At 43.4% G+C, this 21,831-nt stretch overlaps 1 protein-coding gene across 3 annotated transcripts in view; it reads right to left on the reverse strand.

Annotated features, from left to right (window-relative positions):
* grm4 (glutamate metabotropic receptor 4) overlaps positions 1 to 21,831 on the reverse strand; it is an 844,630-nt gene that overhangs the window by 40,661 nt on the left and 782,138 nt on the right. The window lies entirely within an intron of this gene.

A 21,831-nucleotide genomic window follows, 5' to 3' on the forward strand; every position in this document is an offset into this window, starting at 1 on the left:
CACACACACACACACACACACACACACACACACACACACACACACACACACACACACACACACACACACGACAAAGGTGGGGGCCAGGGAAAGCGGGGGAGCGCTGTCTGAAATTCACACGGTGCAAAGTCAAGGTGATACTGACACACCGTGATGAACAGGAAGGTTAAGACGGCTAGCACAGTGGACGGTAAGTCCTTTAAACGATCGGGGAGGTGGGGGGAGGGGAGAAGAGGGGTGGGGGAGAAGCAGGGAGAAGGAGTGGAGACACTTTTAAGAAGCCAGACAACTTTCAATAAGCCAGAGATACACAGCTGTGAAGTTTGGCGGGCATTTAACATTACCGGTCGGTTTTGCTTGGTTCTGGAAACTCGTGCTTTTTTTTTCCCCAATGAGCCAATGAAAATGCCCGGTCAGCAAAGGAGATTAACTTAAACTACCTACGACTAGCTTGAATACCTACAACTACATGGCAACCCCACTACCACTGCACCTACGACTACAAAAGTATTGCTTTTCTCCATGGCGACTAATCTTTGGTCGCTGAAAAATTTTCAACATGTTGAAAAATTTGCTACGACCATACTGAGGCCACGACTAGTTCCCAGAATGCGGGAACTCCTCGCGACCATGAAGGAGACTCACCAGAGATCACCAGCGAACATGTGGCGACCATATGGCGATCATGAGGCGAGCGCAGACGCTCCTGCACTCGCCTAAAACGTCGCCTAAGTGGGACAGGCCCTTTATAGTAACCGCAGTCTTGCCGGCAACAAGATGAATATCCCTTTTATTCTCTTAAAAATCAAGAACATCATTGCTAGTTGCAAAGCATTCATTTTCATTCCATTCCTGTTTGAAAATACGTGTAAAGAACCTTTCAATTAGATATTCAAACAGGAAATGTCACTTTTTTTTATGTAACTAAGTATTGTAAAAAGCATGTAGATGAATGAATATATATTTTTAGTCTGAACTGTTTGTTCTGATATGTCAAAATTAATTTAGTTTAGTTTAATTTAGAGATACAGTGTGGAAACAGGCCCTTTGGCCCACCGACTCTACGCCGACCTGCGACCCTCGCACACTAACACCATTAGACACCATTATACACACACACTAAGGATAATTTAGATCATCACCAAGCTAATTAGCTTCCAAGCATGTATGTCTTTGGAGTATGGGAGGAAACTGGATCACCCGGAGGTAACCTGTGAGATCATAGGGAGAACGTGCAAACTACATACAGACGTTGTCAGGATTGAACCCGGGTCTCTGGCGCTGTGCCACCCTTTTGAATCCAGAGTTACGTGTTTTGATTGTTTGATTCCTGTAGGAGCATAGGCTAACAATCAAAATCTTTTGCACATTTATGCAAACGTTGAAAATGAACACAATATCCATGTAAAACAAAACGTTCTGTTTCCATTTCAGCTTTCTTTCCCACCCCCTCACAATCAATTTGAAGAAGTGTCTCAACCCAAAACGCCACCTGTCCATGTTCTCTAGAGTTGCTGCCTGACATACTAAGGTACTGCAGCATTTTGTGTCTATCTTTGGTATAAGCCAGCAAATGCAGTTCCTTGCAGTTCAAGAAACCCTTGCATTCCCTCTCACTGACACTCCCCCACCTTAATCGGCTTGCTAGTTTCATTGTTTGTATCCTTTCATTACCACCTCTTCCACAGCCAACAATAGACCATTGTGGGCTCTACCTTTGTTAGAAACATAGAAACATAGAAAATAGGTGCAGGAGCAGGCCATTTGGCCCATCGAGCCTGCATCGCCATTCAATATGATAATGGCTGATCATCCAACTCAGTATCCTGTACCTGCCTTCTCTCCATACCCCCTGATACCTTTAGCCACAAGGGCCACATCTAACTCCCTCTTAAATATAACCAATTAACTGGCCTCAACTACCTTCTGTGGCAGAGAATTCCAGAGATTCACCACTCTCTGTGTGAAAAATGTTTTTCTCATCTCGGTCCTAAAAGATTTCCCCCTTATCCTTAAACTGTGACCCCTTGTTCTGGACGTTCCCAACATCGGGAACAATCTTCCTGCATCTAGCCTGTCCAACCCCTTTAGAATTTTGTATGTTTCTATAAGATCCCCCCTCAATCTTCTAAATTCTAGCGAGTACAAGCCGAGTCTATCCAGTCCTTCTTCATATGAAAGTCCTGACATTCCAGGAATCAGTCTGGTGAACCTTCTCTGTACTCCCTCTATGACAAGAATGTCTTTCCTCAGATTAGGAGACCAAAACTGTACACAATACTCCAGGTGTGGTCTCACCAAGACTCTGTACAACTGCAGTAGAACCTCCCTGCTCCTATACTCAAATCCTTTGGCTATGAATGCTAACATACCATTTGCTTTCTTCACTGCCTGCTGCACCTGCATGCCTACTTTCAATGACTGGTGTACCATGACACCCAGGTCTCGTTGCATCTCCCCTTTTCCTAATCGGCCACCATTCAGATAATAGTCTACTTTCCTGTTTTTGCCACCAAAGTGGATAACCTCACATTTATCCATATTATACTGCATCTGCCATGCATTTGCCCACTCATCCAGCCTATCCAAGTCACCTTGCAGCCTCCTAGCATCCTCCTCACAGCTAACACTGCCCCCCAGCTTCGTGTCATCCGCAAACTTGGAGATGTAGCATTCAATTCCGTCGTCCAAATCATTAATATATATCGTAAATAGCTGGGGTCCCAGCACTGAGCCTTGCGGTACCCCACTAGTCACTGCCTGCCATTCTGAAAAGGACCCGTTTACTCCTACTCTTTGCTTCCTGTCTGCCAGCCAGTTCTCTATCCACATCAATACTGAACCCCCAATACCGTGTGCTTTAAGTTTGTATAATAATCTCTTATGTGGGACCTTGTCGAAAGCCTTCTGAAAGTCCAGATATAACACATCCACTGGTTCTCCCTTATCCACTCTACTAGTTACATCGTCGTAAGATTCGTCAGATGATTTACCTTTCATAAATCCATGCTGACTTTGTCCAATGATTTCACCACTTTCCAAATGGCTGCTATCCCATCTTTAATAACTGACTCTAGCAGTTTCCCCACTACCGATGTTGGACTAACTGGTCTGTAATTCCACGTTTTCTTTCTCCCTCCCTTTTTAAAAGTGGGGTTACATTAGCTACCCTCCAATCCTCAGGAACTACTCCAGAATCCAAAGAGTTTTGAAAAATTATCACTAATGCATCCACTATTTCTGGGGCTACTTCCTTAAGTACTCTGGGATGCAGCCTATCTGGCCCTGGGGATTTATCAGCCTTTATTCCATTCAATTTACCTAACACCACTTCCCGGCTAACCTGGATTTCACTCAGTTCCTCCATCTCATTTGACACCCGGTCCCCTGCTATTTCCGGCGGATTATTTATGTCTTCCTTAGTGAAGACAGAACCAAAGTAGTTATTCAATTGGTCTGCCATGTCCTTGTTCCCCATGATCAATTCACCTGTTTCTGACTGCAATGGACTTACATTTGTTTTAACTAATCTTTTTCTCTTCACATATCTATAAAAACTTTTGCAGTCAGTTTTTATGTTCCCTGCCAGTTTTCTTTCATAATCTATTTTCCCTTTCCTTGTTGAGTCATCACTGCCGGCTGTGATTTGTTCTGTTACTTTTCATACCTCTAGTTTCCCTCTCCCCTGACTCTCAATCCGAAGAAGGGTCTCAATCCGTAACTTCACCTATTCCTTTTCTCCAGGGTGATGCTGGCTCAAAGAGCCGAATGGCCTGCTCCTGCACCTATTTTTCTATGTTTTTCTATGTTTCTATGATGCTGCCTGACCCTTGAATTACACCAGCATTTGTGTCTATCTGCCGTTCCTTGTTATTATCAGACTTCCTTTGTTTTAGTTTAACATGGCCAAATAAAACTGGATCATGAACAGCTCTTGTTAGTGTGGACTGAGGCACGTAATCTGCATGATTAATATTCAGCCACACACACTGCGTTTCATTCTCTTCTTTATAAATTCACGATTGGTTTAGAGAAGTCTGCATTAAATGAAACCCTCGGGCTCAACCGGAAGTCATGACAAGCAAAGCTGAAGGAGAATTAAACACCTTCACCTAGATACAGTGTTATTTTATAAATGTGATTAGCAGAATGGGAACTTTAATATTGACCAAGTATTTCACAAATGCTTCAGGTTAGAATTATACCCAGTGTCATACAGCATGGAAACAGGCCCTGGGGCTCAACTTGCCCATGCCGACCAACATGTTCCACCTACACTAGTCCCACTTGCCTGCATTGGGCCCATATTCCTCTTAACCTACTTCATCCATGTACCTGTCTAATTGCTTCTTAAATGGTGCAATAGTCCCTGCATCAACTACCTCCTCTGGCTGCTCGTTCCATATACCACCACGCTTTGCGTGAAAGAGTTACCCCTCAGATTCCTATAAAATCTTTCCCTCTTCACCTTAAACCCATACCCTCTGGTTCGGGGCTGCGTCCGCTGGACTGGAGGGCGGCAGCTTCGACCACCCCGGGCCGCGGTGTTTGAGCCGGCCCGTTCGCGGGGTTCGGTGAGCCGCGGGACTGTTTGTGCCATCGCCCGGTGGGGAATCGCCTCAGCGCAGAGGGAGAAGAGGAGGGAAGAGACAGTAACCCTAAGATTTTTGCCTCCACCACAGTGAGGAGGTGCTTGGAGGACTCACTGTGGTGGATGTTAATTTGTGTTTATTGTTGTTTATTATTGTATGATTGTATGTATGACTGCAGGCACGAAATTTCGTTCAGACCGTAAGGTCTGAATGACAATAAAGGTATTCAATTCAATTCAATATTCAATTCAATTCAGAAATTGATTGTAACCTCTAGTTAAAGAACGATGGCAACTGCAATCATCAATATCTCTCTGTCTCTGTCAATTTTTCGCTCACTCTCGGCCTGTCTCTGTCTCTGTGTCACTCTTTCTGCCACTCTCTCGGTCACTCTCTCCGTCTCTCTCTCCCTCTCTATCTTTCTCTGTCTCTTTCTCACCATCAATTGCATAACACCAAAGGCCAAGAGAAAGCCATTGATATTACTCATGTCTTTTCAAACAGTTATGGAACATTTAAAGACATTTAAGCAATATTGGTATATATTTTAAAATTCTAGACGACAAATAAAATTGCACATTTGCATACCTTGAAAAAATGGTGCAATCATTTCAAAAGCAAAATAATTCTGACTACATCTGACTGGTCTGAAATCAGGGGATACATTTGCATCTTATAACTAATTAATACTTGGTTCCCAGGGATTGCAGCGATAATAAATATAGTAATAGAAACTCAGCGGATAAATCCTTTATGTGATTTGTCCTTGAGATAGAGCAGGCACACATCAACAGGGAAGAAAGATGAGTGGATAATATTAGGTAGAATTTATTGGAAATATAATTAAGTGCAGAGTGACTGAGCACTTTGAGGAACCGGAGTTGATTAGAGAGAACCAACATGGATTTGTAAAGATCACATCTCATAAACACACAGTAACTGAATTTTTCATGGAATAAACTAATATTGTGGACTGGGGAATGTTTCCAGAAATCATTTCAGCACTATTCTATAAACAACTGTTTATTGCTATTAAATCTTGTGGAATAGAAGACACCATATTGATGTGGTTGAACACAAAGTGCTGGAATAACTCTGCGGATCTGGCAGCTTCTGTGGAGGACATGGATAGGTGATGTTTAGGGTGGGGAGTGATTTTAGTAGCGGAGCTGGCAAAGAGCTGTGGCGGCTGGACTAAGCCTGGCAAGTATAGAAGTTGGGAGGTCGTGTTGCAGATATATAAAATGTTGGTGAGGCCACATTTAGAGTATTGTGTTCAGTTTTGGGCACCATGTTATAAGGAAAGGTGTGTCAAGCTGGAATGGGTGCAGAGAAGATTTACGAGGATGTTGCCAGGACGCGAGGGCCTGAGCTATAGAAAGAGGTTGAACAGGCTAAGGCACATCATTGGAGTGCAGGAGGATGAGGGGTGATCTTATAGAGGTGTAAAAAACTATGAGAGGAATGGATCAGGTAAACGCACAGAGTCTCTTGCCCAGAGTAGGGGAATAGAGAACCAGAGGAAATAAAGTGAGGAGGAAAAGATTTAATAGGACCTGAGGGATAACTTTTTCACAAAAAGGGTGGTGGGTGTATGGAACGAGCTGCTAGAGGAGGTGGTTGTGGCAGGGACTATTGCAACGTTTACGAAACATTTAGGCAGGTACATGGATTATATAGGTTTAGAGAGTTAATGGCCAAAGACATAGAATGACTCAATTGTGCATTCTAGCTTTGTTCAGTAATGACTGCTGTGTCAGTCTATTGAAACTCCTCTGAGAAATCCAAACACACCACATCAACTGATTCACCATTGTCTATTCTGCCAGGTACTACCTCAAATAAACTGTTGCAAATTTGATAACTATAAAAAAAAAATCATACATTTACACAGCATGGTCAATATCTTGAACACACTGAGGACCTAATCGAATCAGATACAATAATTAGTTTGAGACATTTGGACAGGCACTTAAAGAGGCTAGGCATGGAAGAATGTAGCTCTAATGTGGCCAAATGGGATCAGTGTAGATCGGTAAAAATGCTATCATGAATGAGTTGGGCCAAAGAGCCTTTTTCTCTGCTGTTCTTCTCGATGACTCTGAAACTCAAAAAAACACCTTGTATGACCTTTGTCCAGACCTATGATTGCTTTAAATAGTTTTGTTACCACTTATTTAATAATGAATTTATTAACAATATGGATATACAATAAAGAGCTTCTCTCCGAATTTCCTACATCTTGAGTTTGGTTGTAAGAGAGGGAGGAAAGCTGGAAAAGAGAGCTGGGGCGGGACAAAGCCTGGAAGTGATAGGTGGATAGAGGTAAGTGGGCGGTGTGTTGGCAGCTGGGTGGAGTAAGTTGACAAAAGATATAGTTGAAAAGGGTGTCAGTTAAGGAGAGAAAAAGAGTAAAATGTAAAATGGTGCGATAAAAGTGAAAGGGGACAGGCGGGAGTGGGGAGAAGAGATGCAGGGTAGTTCCAGTCTGAAGATGGGTCTCAACCCGAAACGTCACCTACTCCTTTTCTCCAGAGATGCTCTCTGACCCGCTGAGATACTCCAGCTTTTTGTGTCTATCTTCGGTTTTAACCAGCATCTGCAGTTCCTTCCTACACAGGATAGTTCCTTGTTCTTCAGGCGAATGGCATACCTATTTAGTTCTCTATGTTCCTTTGGACAAATGGAAGATGGCAACATTACAGTGTGCGTAACAGAAGTGTGGGCTTGCACTTTTAATTTCTTATCTAAAGCATGCATTTAAGATGTTGAATGATTCCAAAAAAAAATCCGAGGTAGGACTTACTGTCACAAACAGGTTTTTTTTAATTAAATGCAATTGTTGATTGTTGCCTTTCGTCTCCATATCGACAGGGAAACAAATTAACTGAAAAACGATTTTACAAATTCAATGATTCAACTTTGTTACAATTTGCACAGAGAATAATTGATTATACCTGAGCTGATGAATATCTTTGTCAAGCAAGAAGTCAGTAATGGACTGGGAGATGAATTGCTTTCCTCAGTGAAGTGTAGAAAACCGAATTTACAGACGTCATACAGGCCTTTAACATAATGTTACCTCCTCCAGGGTTATGTACATAACCAAATGAGGTACTGTAATTCAACGGCAAATTTAAAAGGATTATCTAATTTTGACAAATAAATTGAAGAAACGAATCTGGATAATTTATTCTATTTCTAATTTTAGCCCAAATTGCCCACATACATCGTTAGGATACATTTTCAGAATGTGCTTGGCATTATTGCATATAGACTCAGTGGGCTGTTTCCATGCATCAGGCTGCACAGTGGCGCAATGTTGCTGCCTTACTGCACCAGACATCCATGTTCAACCCTGACTGCGGGTACTGTCTACGGAGTTTGTGTGATCTCCCTGTGACCATGTGGGGTTTTCCCCGGGTGCTCTGGTCTCCTCCCACACTCAGATTTGTAGATTAATTGGCTTTAGTAAAATTGTAAATTGTCCCCAGTCTATAGGATAGTGCTAGTGCACGGGGAGTCCACTGGTCGACACAAACTCGGTGGACTGAGTTTGTGTCGACTTATCTCTAAAGTCTAAAAGGTGCTTAACTGGGTATTGTACTTATGTTATGGCAATAGTCTTATGCCCCTGTCCCACTTAGGAAACCTGAATGGAAACCTCTGGAGACTTTGCGCCCCACCCAAGGTTTCCGTGCGGTTCCCGGAGGTTTTTGTCAGTCACCCTACCTGCTTCCACTACCTGCAAACTCCGGCAACCACCTGCAATCTCCGGGAACCGCACAGATACCTTGGGTGGGGCACAAAGTCTCCAGAGGTTTCCGTTCAGGTTTCCTAAGTGGGACAGGGGCATTACAGGTCTGTATGCAAAAATAGAATCTCACTGTACCTTGGTGCACATGATAATAAAGGAATCATTAAACCTTTGAACATACCAAGTTTGAATTAGAAAGGGAAGTGCAAAGATGGCTGAAAATATGGTTAGATTGCCGGTTTTAAGCAGAATTTAGAGAGTTCTAAGAAATGTAGTCAGGGAGCCTGGTGACCTGGGGAGGAATGGAAGAAGGGAGAGGTGACATAAAAAGAACATTAAAAAAAAATAAACAAACACTTTGAGGACTGAATAGAGACCTTCTGGGAGTCATTAGATACACAGCCTCACAATTAAGGAAGTAGTTCCGTCATGAATTGCCGTTGTGAAGATAAATCAGGTGACTCCCAATCAACTTTCTAGGAGGACGTTTAGACCTTTTTTTAAAGAAATTTCACATTTGTTAAGAATTGAATAATTGATTAATAAAAAGATACAGTATAGCAACTGGGCCTTCAGCCCACCAAAACCACACTGACCATCAATCACCCGTTCACACTAGTTCTATGTTATTGCACTTTCGCATCCACTTTTGGGGCAATTTACAGAAGCCAATTAACCTACAAACTCACACGTCTTTGAAGGTCACTTTATATCTTCACTGAAATTTCCCCTTCTCGACAAACCTGCACATCTTCTTTGGGATGTGGGAGGAAACTGGAGCACCCGGAGAAATGCTATGCGATCACAGGGAGAACAGGCAAACTCCACACAGACAGCACCCAAAGTCAGGATTGAACCCAGTCTCCACTTAAGTTTCCCCTTCTTGATTGTTTAGTTTAGTTTAGTTTAGTTTAGAGATACAGTGTGGAAAGAGGCCTCTCAGCCCATCGAGTCCACACTGACCAGCTATCACCCATGCACTAGTTCTATCCCACACACTAGGGACAATTTACAGAAGCCAATCAAACCAAAAGCCTGCATGTCTTTGGAATATGGGAGGCAACTTGAGCACCCAGAGGAAACCCACGCAAACTCCACACAGACCACACCCATGGTCAAGATCGAACCCGGGTCTCTCGCACCAAGGCAACAAGTCTACCAACTGTGCCACTGTATCTTTATAAAACATTGCTTATCAAAGTCTTGGAAATGACTTAGATAAACAGAACGGTAAGATTTAAATGGCGGCATGTACTTTTCTTTATCATTGGTTATTTTGAATCCATCACATTTTCCTTAATCTTAAATGAATTCCCGAGTAAATTTCTATTTGTCCTGTTAATTCACTCCATCCCATATCAATATCACCCTTCACCCAACACGTAGCTTGGATGATTGTTAACAATGCACTGAGCATTTTGGCAATTTCAACTAGCTCTGGGTTACTTGGCAAAGTTTAGAAATATTTTGTTTAAGCCAATGAATTTAAAAACAGTAAGATCCCCACGTGCTGAAGGGGAAACTGATGAGAAGGAGTCCACTCCTATTGCAGCACACTGTTCTTCAATGATAATAGCTCACAACAGGACCTTGGACCAGTTCCCAATTCTTGGCAGGCACTTCCAAACAAAGACAGGCATCAATAACTAATTACACTATCACATTGCCAGATTTGCCTTTGAGGAAAAGATTACTTGAAGATCAAAACCTGAGATGTAGCACAAAATTCCTAGTCTACCAGGCAGCATTGATTTTTGCCCCTTTATTTGCTTCAGAGACTTGTGCCTCCTTCAGTTTCCTTTCAAAGCATTAGAAAATGCCTCTCGCACGGTCTTTGCAAAACCTTCCAAATTAATCAGTGGCACGGTGGCACAGCAGTAGAATTGCTGCCTTACATTCTCCCTCTGATTACATGGGTTTTCTCCAGATGCTCTGGTTTTCTCTCACAGTCCAACTTACAATAAATGACTCCATATGCAAAAAAACCCAGCTATCTGCATATTAATTCTCTTAAAAATAACAACTAATCCTGTAGATGCAAGTATATCATTGGGGTTATCGAGTGGGCACTTCCCTTCATTGGTGTTTTGTTGAGATAGGCCCACAACACCTCAGGAAGGCTCAACAGTTGGTTCTGGCATCCCAGAAAAAACACCCACCCCTTAAAACCTGCTCTCACCACCTCTGCTACCAGTCTACTAAATAAAGGAAGCTGTAGACAATTAGCTCATTCTAACCAATGCTAAACACCTGCATCCTATATTACCCTAATCCTGGCCCATCATTAAGTTCGTAACACCACAAATACCACCCTTGCATAAGATCGGGATACACTTGCACAGACTACAATTACAAAGAAATACACATATTGCATGTCATACGTTTCCTTTCTGCCTCCATCTGACCCAATTTCTTCTCCACCAAATCCACCTACTGCCTTGCTCTGCTGCCTCTGATATTTGCTTTACAGCCTGACTCAAACTCTGTCCACAAATTCCCAGCTCTCCAAATAGCGACGTGGTTGATCTCGCTATGAAACCTCTACAACCCAACTCTACTGGACATACTCTTGCTCTCTATCCTCGTTGATCCACTTCTGCTGCCAACTCTACCTTTTCCTTTCATATACCTCATCCACTAAGTTCTTCCAAGGCGTTGTCAGTTCTATAAAATACACTATCCTTTGACTAACTGACTATAACACTATATTAGGCCTCAAACTAGTAGTAATTATTTCCTGCGGAACAACAAGCTTTCCTCCCAAATCTACCCGCATCTCCCAATCATTGGCTCCCCGTAACTGGCCTGACTCATACCTGTCTGAAAACTTCCCCCCTCTACTTTTCTCTCCCTCATGGACAAAATGAATCACTACACTCTCAGTCCTGATGTCTACTGAATTCACCTGTACTCTCCTCCTCTCAATTGCTGCTGCTATGCACTTCAATACCTGGTTATGCCGCCAAGTATACTGACCCTGAGAAAGACTAGTCCTACATCCTGACAAAATATGCCTCAACGTTGCCACCTTGAAACACATGGGACACGCTGGATCCCCACCTACTCATTGTTTGAGGTTCAGCGGTGTTGGCAGCACATCATAAATAGCCCTTATAAAGAAACTTACATGGCCCACCTCCATACACCACAGGTCCCTCCAGCTAAACCTCCTCTTTTCTACACTTTCCCAGTTCATCCACTGTCCCTGCTTAACTTGAGCTGCTGCCCTTACACACCTCACTACTTTCTCCTGACGATGTACCTGCTCTACAACCAATTTCCTCCTCTCTGTTGGACCTGCCTTACTCCACACTGGTTTCCCTATGCTGAGCCCTGTCCCTGTCCCACTTAGGAAACCTGAACGGAAACCTCTGGAGACTTTGTGCCCCACCCAAGGTTTCCGTGCGGTTCCGAGGTTCCCAGAGGTTTTTGTCAGTCTCCCTACCTGCTTCCACTACCTGCAACCTCCGACAACCACCTGCAACCTCCGGGAACCACACGGAAGCCTTGGGTGGGGCGCAAAGTCTCCAGAGGTTTCCGTTCAGGTTTCCTAAGTGGGACAGGAGCATTAGCCTCCTTTCCCTTGCTGCACCCTACCAACAATGTCTGTCGGCCTCAGACTGCTTGTGCTTCTTCTACTGCCTGCTTTGAGTTCCACTTCATCCCTCTAGTTACACTCGGCTCCAGATTACTAACTAAGATATTCTTACTCCCTGATAATTGCATCTCTAACCAAATCTTAGCACACTTAAACTCCTCTGTTAGGCTGGACAACGGTAAATGGAGAATACCTTTCCCATACAAAGCCACATTAATAAGACACCGTGGAACTAATATATGAACTAACCAATCTCTCTAACCTTTTCACCTTAGAAATTGGCACCTCATATACTGTCTGCCCACATCAACCTAGGGAATAGCCCAAACTGCGAACACCACAACTTTAACTTGCCTGGAAGCCCTGATTTCTCTATCCTTTCTAACCCGTCAGTAACATCCTTTCTAAGATGCTGAACCTGGTCTGTGACATCCAACTTCCTGTTATACCATCTACCCAAACTTTTAACTGTTTTTTCCATTATATACAGGCTTTAATAGGAATCTGAGAGGTAACTTTTTCACACAAGGGTGGGGGATGTATGGGACGAGCTGCCGGAGATATCGCAACGTTCAAAAAACATTGAGACAGGTACATGGATAAGACAGTTTAGAGGGATATGAGCCAAACACAGGCAGGTGGGACTAGTGTAGATGGAACGTTGGTCGGTGTGGGCAAATTGGCTGTAGGGCTTGTTTCCACATAACAGTGGAACAGGAGGGGGGGGGGGGGTAGATGGAGATTATGAGCCCCAAGGGTATCCAAGTGTACCCTGCAACAGTGTCTCCAAGGATAATCGAGGGTGAGATGACTTAGGGGTCAAATTATTGAGATAAGATTAATTTGGGTGAAATTGGACAATGGAGATATCAAGGTGGGAAGTGATGGCATGCATGATATGTTACACCAGGAACTTACTTCAGCACTGCTCAATGTAAACACAATTATTCTGGGAATCAATGATAATCTCTCCCGGAAAAACATGGGCTAATTTCACTGGCACCACACCAATGTGCCAAGTAAGCACATACCAGAGTTGCTGCCTTACTGGGCCACACATCCGGGTTTGATTTCGACTACGGGTACTGTCTGTATGGAGTTTGTACGTTCACCCTGTGACCGTGTGGGTTTTCTCTGGGTACTCCCATTTCCATCCACACTCCAAAGACGAATAGGTTTGTAGGTTAATTGGCTTCGGTAAAAAAAATTCTAAATTGTCTCTAGTGTGCAGGACAGTGTTAGTGTACGGAATGATCGCTGGTCGCCGCGGATTCGGTTGGACAAAGGGTCTGTTTCCGCGCAGTATCTCTAAAGTCCAAAGAAAGGTGTAAAATTTCTGCACCATGGCAAAATGAACTGAAAATAGTTGCAATTGTGTTTCATTACAGTCAAGGTGCATTTTCAATAACATGGCACTGAAACTTTAAAAAAATGTCAAGGCTTTTTTTAATTGCTTTTTGTATTTGTTCTGGTGAAATGTACCATGAAACAGTAGAGTGTAAGTAATAAAAGTACCTGAGTAAGGACATTAATCTCCAATATAAGAACCTGCTAATACTGTACATAATTGTAGGTGATGAGCGTGAGTTGTAGTTTAAGGTACAGCATGGAAACAGGCCATCCAGCCCACCAAGTCCTCGCTAACCATCCATAACCCCTTCACACTAGTCCTATGTTATCCCACTTTCTCATCCAATTCTACACACTAGGGGGAATTTTGCAGCAACCAATTAACCAACAAATCCATGCTTCTTTGGGATGATGGAGGAAACCGGAGCACCTGGAGGAAAACCTCGTGATCACAGGGGGAACATGCAAACTACACACAGACAGCACCCAAGATCATGGAGTCACAGAGTAACTTAGCATGGAAATACTGTGGGCCCTTTGACCTGGCTCAACCATGCCGAACAAAATCCACACTAGTCCCACCTGCCCATATTTAGAAACATAGAAAATAGGTGCAGGAGTAGGCCATTCTGCCCTTCGAGCCAGCACCGCCATTCAATATGATTATGGCTGATCATCCAAAATAAGTACACCGTTCCTGCTTTCTCCCCATTTCCTTTGATTCTGTTAGCCCTTAGAGCTATATCTAATTCTCTTGAAAACATCCAGCCAGTGAATTGGCCTCCACTACCTTCTGTGGCAGAGAATTCCAGATTCACAACTCTATGGGTGAAAAAGATTTTCCTCATCTCAGTCCTAAATGGCCTACCTCATTCTTAAACTGTGACTCCTGGTTCTGGACTCCCCCAACATTGGGAACATTTTTCCTGCATCTAGCATGTCCAATCCCTGAAGAGTTGTATATGTTTCTATAAGATGCCATCTCATCTAAATTCCTGTGAATATAAGCCCAGTCGATCCATTTGGTTCATATCAATTTAAATATTTCCTATCCATGTTCCCAATCAGGATGAAACCTGGGTCTCTGCACTATGAAGCATCGCATCTCTCATCAGTGCCACTATGCTTATTTCAAAAGAATAAGCAAAATAATGCATTTTATATTAGTAAATCAAAAATTGTTTCAAGACTTCTTCATACTACAGTTGCAGAATGATATTGATGATACTGGAATAGGACTTGCATTGGGGATTCTCATTTAATATCAATTGGTTATGGAACCAGCCACCAGATATCAATTTTTTTTAAAAGGTAATCTTCTCACTATAAATCTTCATTACTTCTGAAGGAATATCATATGCCATGCTGACCAATGACTTTCATGATCATTCTTGTTCCAAAAGCTTAAAACATCCATTTATTTTGATAATTTTAACAGAAAAACATCATAATGGATTTGGGGCAAGAGAACTGGTGGAGCACCAGAAACCTGGGTTCAATCCTGACCTGGGGTGCTGTCTGTGTGGTGTTTGCAAATTCTCCGTGACCACGTGGGTTTTTCTGGGTCCTCCGGTTTCCCTCCACATTCCAAAGATGTACAAATTGGTAGGTTATTTGGCTACATTAAATTCCCCCTTGTTTGCAGGTGAGAATCTGGAGAGAATTGATGACGACATGGGCAAGAATAAAGTTGGATTACTATTTCTACCTCATGGGTTCTCGGCAAGGCCAGCAGCATAATCAAGGATGAGTTGCACCCTGGCCACTCCCTCTTCTCCCCTCTCCCATCAGGCAAAATGTACCGAACTGTGTAAAAACGCATACTTCAAGATTCTGGGACAGTTTCTTCCCAGCTGTTATCAGGCAACTGAATCATCCCACGACAACTGTGCTGAACTACTATCTGCCTCTTTGGTAACCCTCGGACTATCCTTGATCGCACTCTGCTGACTTTACCTTGCACTGAACGTTATTCCCTTATCATGTATCTATAAACTGTAAATGGCTCGAGTGGAATCATGTATTGTCTTTCTGCTGACTAGATAGCACGTAACAAAAGCTTTTCACTGTACCTCAGTACACGTGACAATAAACTAAACTAAACTATTAGATCAATGTTGGAATATTTTATATAGGTGATCGATGGTCAGTGTGGACTTGGTGGGCCGAAGGGCCTGTTTCCATGTTGTATCACTCTCTCTGGTAGTTTCTCTTGCACACTGAGTTTTTGACTGAGTCGCCTATGGAGGTCACAACATTAAAATTTAAATCAGGATTTGTGTTAATCAGCAAAATCTAACCATTTGTCATTACGGATTGATCTACCACTGAGACAGAAACGCTTTTCATTTCTGCTCCAGCCTGAAATTACTCAAGGCCAACAACAAGGGCTAAAAGCAATTCTACTTGGTACAAAATTGGTTTGTTTGTCTGGGTTTATGGGTCACATTGAAACTTCCACTTGGCATTGCTGTTGGTGTTTTTCTAAACTCCTGATTGTAATTTGGTTCAATATATAGTAAAAACCTGATTAAATAACATGTCTGAAGAAGGGTCTTGACTAGAAATGTCGCCTATCCATTCCCTCCTCAGATGCTGCCTGACCCACTAAGTTGTTCCAGCACTTTGTGTCTTCTTGTTAGAACCCGCATCTGCAGTTCCTTGGATCTATGTTATGTGATGAAATAGTTTATGCCGTGTGTGAGTGAGTGAGTGAGTGAGTGAGTGAGTGAGTGAGTGAGTGAGTGAGTGTGAGTGAGTGAGTGAGTGAGTGAGTGAGTGAGTGAGTGAGTGAGTGAGTGAGTGAGTGAGTGAGTGAGTAAATGTGTGAGTGAATGAATGAGTGTATGAGTGAATGACAGAATCTCTGGAGGGCATGGATAGATGTTTTGCGTTGGGACTGTTCTTTAGACTGAAGAAAGGTCTCAACCTGAAATGTCGCCTGACCCGATGAGTTACTCCAGCACTTTGTGTCTTCCTCAAGATTCCAGCATCTGCAGTTTCTTGTGTATCAAGAATCCAACTCAACCTGCCCCAGAAACATTCTTCTTTGTACCAGTTAAAATATGACATCGCCTGTTGGGATGGTCTGCAGGAATACTACTCTGAATAAATTTAATATATTCTTTTGGCAATTAGACGGACATTATAAGTCTTCCACGATTGAAATTCAATGAGAGACTGCGGGTTCTAAACTTGATATTGATTGGAGAGGCCTATCCCTACTGCTGCTATTTCTACTGTTGTGGCATTTCACATTATCTCTCATTGTCGAAGAGAATGCAGCAAATAAATATGATTTCATCAGCAGTATCTTCTCTTGTAGATGGGAAACTTATTCTATTAATAGCTTTAAAGTGGTTTTGATTGCATTGCTTACTGAATGTCCTGATTGTGCTGTGTCTCACATCTGTGCCTCGGTTTTAGTCTGACTTTTTGAAAACCAGAACTGATGGGAATGATATCACAGGCTGGGGGAATTCAATGTCTCGAAAATCCCATTTCATTCTAAATGAATCTTATCACAAACCACCTTGCACAGTACAATAACCCTATTCCGAGTCCTGAACCAGATACCAAATATAAGAAATGAGTTAGACAGTCATTAAATTGTTGTTTTCTTGTTATTCACTGCAATTTATTTTTTGCTTATCCAGAAGGTTTATGTTTCATTCTGGCACAAATTTGTTTTTGTATATTGTATTTCTTGGCAGTCAGAAATATTTGGAAACAGCCCATCTATTTAATTCCTTCAGAAGTATACTAATTCCTACAAGCAAGTGTAGAAGCAGTCTGACTGGTACAATGAAAAGTTATAATATTAGAGTCATAGTCATAAAGTAATACAGTGTGGAAACAGGCCCTTCGGCCCAACTCGCCCACACTGGCCAACAATGTCCCATCTACCCTAGTCCCACCTGCCTGCGCCTGGTCCATAACCCTCCAAACCTGTCCTATCCATGTACCTGTCCAACTTTCTTAAACAATGGGATAATCCCATCCTCAACTACCTCCTCTGGCAGCTTGTTCCATACATCCACAACCCTCTGTGTGAAAAAGTTACCCCTCGGATTCCTATTAAATCTTTTCCCCTTTACCTTGAAAGGATGGGGGAAAAGGAGCAAATAAGGTTGCCCCCCCCCAGCAACCGCACGTTGAGGGGACTGGACCCATCGGGTCCCACTTGGTCTAGTATCCCTCCAAAGCTGTCATTTCCATGTACCTGTCTAATTGTTTCTTAAACGATGCAATGGTTTCTGCTTCAACTACCTCCTTTGGGTAAAAGACTCTGTGCATCCACCCGATCTATTCCTCTCATGGTTTTGTATACCTCTATAAGATCTCCCCTCATCCTCCTATGCTCCATGGAATAGAGACCCAACCTCTCCCTATAGCTCACACCCTCTAGTGATATCCTGCCAATATCCTCGTAAATCGTTTCTGAACGCTTTCAAGCTTGACAATATCTTTCCTACAATCAGAGCCTGAATAAAATGCAAGACCTGTTTAAATCTGGCATTTAAGAGACTTTAGGAACAGCACATGGATATGCAGAGAAAGGATTATGTGCTAGTGGGTAAGAACTTGTCTTGGCACAATGTTAGGCTCGCATATTGTGGGCTGAAGGGCCTGTTACTGTTACTGTTCCTGTGGTGGAAACAGGTACCCTCACAACATTTAAGGAGAATCTGGATAAGCATTCGAATTGCCAAAGCTAAGGACCAAGTGCTTAGATGGGGTTTGTAAATTGGTTATTTCCTACTAACCAATTGTAGTGCTTGTTAGTAGTTGCTCTGCCTAATATGCGATGTATATTAAGAGTACCAAGATCTTGCTCACGTAATTCAGTCTGAGTAGCTGCTAGTTACTGTAATGTCCTGCAGACCAATGCTGTAATTGGACTTTAATAAATATGTGTTGTATCTTGATGTGTGTACGACGCGACTCATTACAGGGTTAGTATAAGCATGTGGTCATCATATACTTGATGGGCCAAAAGACCTGTTTCTGTGCTATACGATTCCACGATTGTTCTGGACTCTTATCTGTTATTTTGCCTTCTCCCAGGAAGTTACTTGGCATCCATGATAATTAGGAATTTTATACTACGATGCAAGAAACTTTGGTGTGTGGGGCAGGACCAATGGGCCTTTTCCTTACTAATGGAACATAAAACAGTACAGCACAGCAACAGGCCCTTCAGCCCATGATGCCTTAGCCAAACAAGATGCCAAGTCCAACTATTATCTGCCTGCGCATAATAACCATGTCCATACATTCCCTGCATATCCATGTGCCTATCCAAAAGTCTCTTAAATGCTACTATCATATCTTCCGGATCCACCACCCATGGCAGCGAGTTCCATGCACTCATCACCCTGTGTGTAAAAAAAACTTGCCCCACACATCTCCTTTAAACTTTGCCCCTCTCACCCTAAAGCTATGCCGTCCACTATTTGATCTTTCCAACCTGGGGGAAAAAAAGGTTCTGACTGAACCTTATACATGCCTCATAATTGTATATACTTCTATCAGGTCTGTGGGCTGTGTCTCCAGTTGCACTACAACTTTGTTGATATTTTGGATAAGTATTATGGTTATTAATTTATTGTAATTGTTTTTGTGATTATTTTATTTATCTGTGTGTATTGTGCGTTTCCAAGCTGCTGCAAATGAGAATTTAATTGTTCCTTTGTAAGTACATATAACAATTAAACACTTAACTTTTGATTTGCCTCATGATATTTGTTGTATGATTGAATTGTTTTAAACGATGGAGGTGACAGAAATTATAAATAATTACTAATCAAAACAAAATAGCATAATCCAAAACAAGAACTACATTTTAAATTGGTAACTGTACCTCTTAACTGACAACCGAGCACTAAATAACTACCTGGATATTCATCATTGATAACGCCATCATCACATGAATGCTGATGTACAACATTCATGTGATGAAGGGCTGCAGTGTGCAAAATCACAAGAAGTATAGATTGTGTAGATGCACAGAGTTTCTTGCCCAGAGTAGGGGAATCGAGAGCCAGAGGACATAGGTTTAAGATGAGGGGGGAAAGATTTAATAGGAACCCGAGGGGTAACTTTTTCACACAAAGGGTGGTGGGTGTATGGAACGAGCTGCCAGAGGAGGTAGTTGAAGCAGGGACTATTGCATTGTTTAAGAAACAATTAGACAGGTACATGGAAAGGACAGGTTTAGAGGGATATGGACCAAATGTAGGCAGGAGGGACAAGTGTAGATGGGGTATGTTGGTCAGTGTGGGCAAGTTAGGCAGGAGGGCCTGTTTCCCTGCTGTATGGCTCTATCAGGGATTTGCGGTCAGGGGAGGCAGCGGAGGCAGAGCCTCATCTGTCATACTCCCAATGAAAATAGCTGTTAAGAAAAGTAAAGAAAAATATTAATAAAATAAAATAAATATCAAGATTATTCCACAGATCTGTTATAAATGTCATTTCTATATGAATCTAATCATTTTTGATAGTAAAAATCGCAAAATTTGCGCAGCTCCGCTGCAAATACATGGAGAGATGAGAGGTGAGGCAGCGGAGAGGTGAGGCAGCGACGAGCTGAGCCTCCCCTCTGATTGCGCAACCCCTTAGAAACTGCATGGAGAGCGGGCAATAAGCGTGTGCCTGTTACCATCTCTATGTATGTCACCAAAGTAATTTGTGTAAACCCTTTCATTACATGTCCTTACCTTCCATAGTCCAGGTAACGTATTTCACATATAAAGATATTAAATTTGTGCTCGCTGGTCTCACATAAGACTGCATTGAAAAAGCTCCAGGGGAGGCAGCGATCACATCTGCCTCACAAAGGGGGCTTGTCTTGAGCCCAGTGGAGGAAGCACGTGCGTCAGTTACGTAGGCTCAGCCCACTTAATTGACGCTCCCTCACTCTCCCTCCACGTTAGCTAGCTTCAACAGCGGCGGCGCAGACCAAAGATCATGGAGCGGTACAAGATACCCCACTTGGGAAGGTAGACTTTGTCGGTACATTAGAAAGTTATTAGATTTTTTTAAAATAGGTCTATACTTATCACAATAATAAAGTCATCCAGGTGGCGTTATGGCGACTTAAGACGAGCGCCATTTAGATCCGCTCTGCTAAAATCGGGAAAACGGCCGAAAATTCGCAAGACGGACAGAAGAAAATCGCTTACCGGCAGACTTTGTTGTCGCGTAAGTGATGTCATCAGAAGTCGACCCCGGTATTTTAAATGACCGGTGGACCATACCCCAGAAGACTTCCTATATTTCATAAAGGACCTAAACTACCCAAAGTATCAAGGAAGAAACACCTAGTGGAAAGTGAGGAAGCCTTTGAAGAAGAAGCCTCGACCGAGTATGGAGCATCCCCATGAAAAAGCAGCAAGGCAACCTTTGGTGGAAGATACCAAAGCTTTATTGGGTGGGCAACTTGCGGTTGTAAAGTCGTACATTGCTGCTGGGAGAGCAGAAATCTGCGCAATTTTGGCTTCTCTATCGTGACAGAGTCATGTGCATTACGCACAGACCATGTTTGTTTAATGTCCTCAGGCAGTGTCATATCACCCATAATAATTCCTGTAACCAGGAGTGCTCATGAATGTGTGTTCATCTATGCAAGATTAAAGCTAGGCATTGGCTGGAGTGTTGAGCTACCAATTAGCATTGTGGGTGTCAAATTAGCTTCACGATGACTGATGTTATGACCTGAATAAACATGGATAAATATCACTGGGTTGGTGCCGACCTGTAGGGGGTATGGCTGCCTAGCCTGCAGCTGTCTGTTTTTCATTTATTTTTTCTTATTTTTAGTTAGTTTAGTGTTTTGTCTTTAAGGAGTTCTAGCTTTTTTATGTATGGGGGGGGGGAAGGGGGAAACTAATTTTCAGGGTCCCTACCTGGTCGGAGATGCAGCTTTTCTCCGGGCTGCACTTTCGACCCGTCCTCGCGGCCTACCAGCGGACCTGGAGCGGCGTTTCCTGAGGGGACCACCCGGAGCCTCGGCATCGGCATCGGCGGCGGCGGCTGCGGAGCTGCGGGTCCGAGGAGCGAGGGGACCGCCCGGAGCCTCGGCATCGGCGGCGGCGGAGCTGCGGGTCTGAGGACGGCGGTGCAGCGCTGGAGCGCCATTGCGGGGCGGGCGGTGCCTTGCCTGGGTCGCCGCGCTGGAACTCCGATGAGCTGGGACCGGCGTTAAAAACATCGCGGAGCTGCGGGCGGCGGCGCCGAACTTTACACCGGGAGCCTGGGATCTCGCGACGAGATTGCCAGTTGAGCTCCATTCGGCGCGGCCTTGTCGGCTCCGGAATCCACGGTCTCGAGTAGGGAGGCGGCCGTTCCAGGGTTCCCATGCCGCTGAGAGGACTCTCCCGACGCCGGAACATCATCACCCGGCGAGGACGGCCTGGAACATCGGGCCTCCGTAGAGGCAACTGTGGAGGCCTCAATAGGCCCGACTATGGGTGGACATTGGGGATGGGACTGGACTTTGAGCCTTCCCCCATAATGGGAACCATTGTGGGGGG

Source organism: Amblyraja radiata, chromosome 24 (assembly GCF_010909765.2).
Source record: "Amblyraja radiata isolate CabotCenter1 chromosome 24, sAmbRad1.1.pri, whole genome shotgun sequence".
Taxonomy (NCBI): Eukaryota; Metazoa; Chordata; class Chondrichthyes; order Rajiformes; family Rajidae; genus Amblyraja; species Amblyraja radiata.